The sequence below is a fragment of the Oncorhynchus nerka genome, linkage group LG14 (assembly GCF_034236695.1).
Source record: "Oncorhynchus nerka isolate Pitt River linkage group LG14, Oner_Uvic_2.0, whole genome shotgun sequence".
Classification (NCBI taxonomy): Eukaryota; Metazoa; Chordata; class Actinopteri; order Salmoniformes; family Salmonidae; genus Oncorhynchus; species Oncorhynchus nerka.
The window spans coordinates 96,953,042-96,957,873 of record NC_088409.1 but is presented as its reverse complement, the minus strand read 5'-3'; positions in this window follow the sequence as shown (position 1 = coordinate 96,957,873).

Genomic DNA, 4,832 nt, shown 5'->3' with positions numbered 1-4,832 from the left:
TAATACCATACTGAACACGGAGGGTCCCTAGATACTACAATACTGAACACGGAGGGTCCCTAGATACTACACTACTGAACACGGAGGGTCCCTAGATACTACATTACTGAACACGGAGGGTCCCTAGATACTACACTACACTACTGAACACGGAGGGTCCCTAGATACTACACTACTGAACACGGAGGGTCCCTAGATACTACAATACTGAACACGGAGGGTCCTTAGATACTACAATACTGAACACGGAGGGTCCCTAGATACTACACTACTGAACACGGAGGGTCCCTAGATACTACACTACTGAACACGGAGGGTCCCCAGATACTACAATACTGAACACGGAGGGTCCCTAGATACTACACTACTGAACACGGAGGGTCCCTAGATACTACACTACTGAACACGGAGGGTCCCTAGATACTACACTACTGAACACGGAGGGTCCTTAGATACTACAATACTGAACACGGAGGGTCCCTAGATACTACAATACTGAACACGGAGGGTCCCTAGATACTACACTACTGAACACGGAGGGTCCCTAGATACTACACTACTGAACACGGAGGGTCCCTAGATACTACAATACTGACACGGAGGGTCCCTAGATACTACTGAACACGGAGGGTCCCTAGATACTACACTACTGAACACGGAGGGTCCCTAGATACTACACTACTGAACACGGAGGGTCCCTAGATACTACACTACTGAACACGGAGGGTCCCTAGATACTACACTACTGAACACGGAGGGTCCCTATATACTACACTACTGAACACGGAGGGTTCCTAGATACTACACTACTGAACACGGAGGGTCCCTAGATACTACACTACTGAACACGGAGGGTCCCTAGATACTACACTACTGAACACGGAGGGTCCCTAGATACTACACTACTGAACACGGAGGGTCCCTAGATACTACAATACTGAACACGGAGGGTCCCTAGATACTACACTACTGAACATGGAGGTTCCCTAGATACTACACTACTGAACACGGAGGTTCCCTAGATACTACAATACTGAACACGGAGGGTCCCTAGATACTACAATACTGAACACGGAGGGTCCCTAGATACTACAATACTGAATACGGAGGGTCCCTAGATACTACAGTACTGAACACGGAGGGTTCCTAGATACTACACTACTGAACACGGAGGGTCCCTAGATACTACAATACTGAACACGGAGGGTCCCTAGATACTACACTACTGAACACGGAGGGTCCCTAGATACTACAATACAATGTGTACACAGTACCAATCAAAAGTTTGAACACACCTACTCATTCAAGGGTTTTTCTTTATTTTTACTATTTTCTACATTGTAGAATAATAGTGAAGACATCAAAACTACGAAATAGCACATATGGAATCATGTAGTAACCAAAAAGGCGTTAAACAAATCAACATATATTTTATTTTTGAGGTTCATCAAAGTAGCCACTGGCATTCTCTCAACCAGCTTCATGAGGTAGTCACCTGGAATGACTGTCAGTGATTTATTTAGAATTCAAGGCACACTTAACCAGCATGGCTACCACAGCATTGTGCAGAGATACACCATCCCATCTGGTTTGCGCTTAGTTATGAGATGAGGCAAGAGAAAAAGAAAGGTTGTGAGATGAGAGAGAGAAAGAGAGAGGGGTGGTGAGATGAGACAGAAAGAGAGAGGGGTTGTGAGATGAGACAGAAAGAGAGAGGGGTTGTGAGATGAGAGAGAGAAAGAAAGGTTGTGAGATGAGACAGAAAGAGAGAGGGGTTGTGAGATGAGAGAGAGAAAGAGAGAGGGGTTGTGAGATGAGAGAAAGAAAGAGAGAGGGGTTGTGAGATGAGAGAGAGAAAGAGAGAGGGGTTGTGAGATGAGAGAAAGAAAGAGAGAGGGGTTGTGAGATGAGAGAGAGAAAGAGAGAGGGGTTGTGGATGAGACGGAAAGAGAGAGGGGTTGTGAGATGAGAGAGAGAAAGAGAGGCGTTGTGAGATGAGAGAGAGAAAGAGAGAGGGGTTGTGAACCTATGGAAAGAGAGAGGGGTTGTGAACCTATGGAAAGAGAGAGGGGTTGTGAACCTATGGAAAGAGAAGAGAAGAGAGAAGAAGGGGTCATGTGTTTGCTCCATGGCCCAGCTGCTAAAACAATGTGTGTGTGTGTGTGTGTGTGTGTGTGTGTGTGTGTGTGTGTGTGTGTGTGTGTGTGTGTGTGTGTGTGTGTGTGTGTGTGTGTGTGTGTGTGTGTGTGTGTAGTAAGTAAGTACATATGTAGGTGGAGAGACCACTGGGGACACAGAGGGGAAAACAGGCCCACTCCAGGACCTTGGGGCTAGGGATCCTTAATCCACCTTGAACAGCAGCTCCTGACACACACACACACACACACACACTATGCAAACACACTATGCAAACACACGTACACACACACACACACACACACACACACGCACACAATACACTTTTCCACAGACTAGACCCTCGAGCCTTCCCCGAAGACCCTACACAATGGACAATGGACACAATGGAAGAGACTATAGGAACCCTACTGTACCATTCACTGTACCATTCACTGTACCATTCACTGCACCATTCAGTCACCATTCAGTCACCATTTACAGCACCTTAAAGGGATCATTCAGTCACCATCCTCGCTCTCTCTACCCCCCCCCCTCACCCCTACCTCTCTCTCTCTGCCCCCCTCACCCTCTCTATACCCTCCCACCCCTCCCTCTCTCTCCCCACCCCTCCACCTCCCAGGAGGATATGGCTGATATCTCTGTCAGGTGGTTTAAGTTCAGCAACGGTAGATGTGTGTGTGTGTGGTGTGTGGTGTGTGTGTGTGTGTTCATAAGGTGGTTTTAGTATGGTAACAGTAACTGACCCAGGAGATATGGACAGGAAAGAGACGAGGAGCAGAGAGGTGCAGAGAGGTGCAGAGAGGAGCAGAGAGGCGCAGAGAGGTGCAGAGAGGAGCAGAGAGGTGCAGAGAGGAGCAGAGAGATGCAGACATTTACATTTACATTTAAGTCATTTAGCAGACGCTCTTATCCAGAGCGACTTACAAATTGGTGCATTCACCTTATGACATCCAGTGGAGCAGCCACTTTACAATAGTGCATCTAAATCTTTTAAGGGGGGTGAGAATGATTACTTTATCCTATCCTAGGTATTCCTTAAAGAGGTGGGGTTTCAGGTGTCTCCGGAAGGTGGTGATTGACTCCGCTGTCCTGGCGTCGTGAGGGAGTTTGTTCCACCATTGGGGGGCCAGAGCAGCGAACAGTTTTGACTGGGCTGAGCGGGAACTGTACTTCCTCAGTGGTAGGGAGGCGAGCAGGCCAGAGGTGGATGAACGCAGTGCCCTTGTTTGGGTGTAGGGCCTGATCAGAGCCTGGAGGTACTGAGGTGCCGTTCCCCTCACAGCTCCGTAGGCAAGCACCATGGTCTTGTAGCGGATGCGAGCTTCAACTGGAAGCCAGTGGAGAGAGCGGAGGAGCGGGGTGACGTGAGAGAACTTGGGAAGGTTGAACACCAGACGGGCTGCGGCGTTCTGGATGAGTTGTAGGGGTTTAATGGCACAGGCAGGGAGCCCAGCCAACAGCGAGTTGCAGTAATCCAGACGGGAGATGACAAGTGCCTGGATTAGGACCTGCGCCGCTTCCTGTGTGAGGCAGGGTCATACTCTGCGGATGTTGTAGAGCATGAACCTACAGGAACGGGCCACCGCCTTGATGTTAGTTGAGAACGACAGGGTGTTGTCCAGGATCACGCCAAGGTTCTTAGCGCTCTGGGAGGAGGACACAATGGAGTTGTCAACCGTGATGGCGAGATCATGGAACGGGCAGTCCTTCCCCGGGAGGAAGGGCAGCTCCGTCTTGCCGAGGTTCAGCTTGAGGTGGTGATCCGTCATCCACACTGATATGTCTGCCAGACATGCAGAGATGCGATTCGCCACCTGGTCATCAGAAGGGAGAAAGGAGAAGATTAATTGTGTGTCGTCTGCATAGCAATGATAGGAGAGACCCTGTGAGGTTATGACAGAGCCAAGTGACTTGGTGTATAGCGAGAATAGGAGAGGGCCTAGAACAGAGCCCTGGGGGACACCAGTGGTGAGAGCACGTGGTAAGGAGACGGATTCTCGCCACGCCACCTGGTAGGAGCAACCTGTCAGGTAGGACGCAATCCAAGCGTGGGCCGCGCCGGAGATGCCCAACTCGGAGAGGGTGGAGAGGAGGATCTGATGGTTCACAGTATCGAAGGCAGCCGATAGGTCTAGAAGGATGAGAGCAGAGGAGAGAGAGTTAGCTTTAGCAGTGCGGAGCGCCTCCGTGATACAGAGAAGAGCAGTCTCAGTTGAATGACTAGTCTTGAAACCTGACTGATTTGGATCAAGAAGGTCATTCTGAGAGAGATAGCGGGAGAGCTGGCCAAGGACGGCACGTTCAAGGGTTTTGGAGAGAAAAGAAAGAAGGGATACTGGTCTGTAGTTGTTGACATCGGAGGGATCGAGTGTAGGTTTTTTCAGAAGGGGTGCAACTCTCGCTCTCTTGAAGACGGAAGGGACGTAGCCAGCGGTCAGGGATGAGTTGATGAGCGAGGTGAGGTAAGGGAGAAGGTCTCCGGAAATGTTCTGGAGAAGAGAGGAGGATAGGGTCAAGCGGGCGGGTTGTTGGGCGGCCGGCCGTCACAAGACGCAAGATTTCATCTGGAGAGAGAGGGAGAAAGAGGTCAGAGCACAGGGTAGGGCAGTGTGAGCAGAACCAGCGGTGTCGTTTGACTTAGCAAACGAGGATCGGATGTCGTCGACCCTCTTTTCAAAATGGTTGACGAAGTC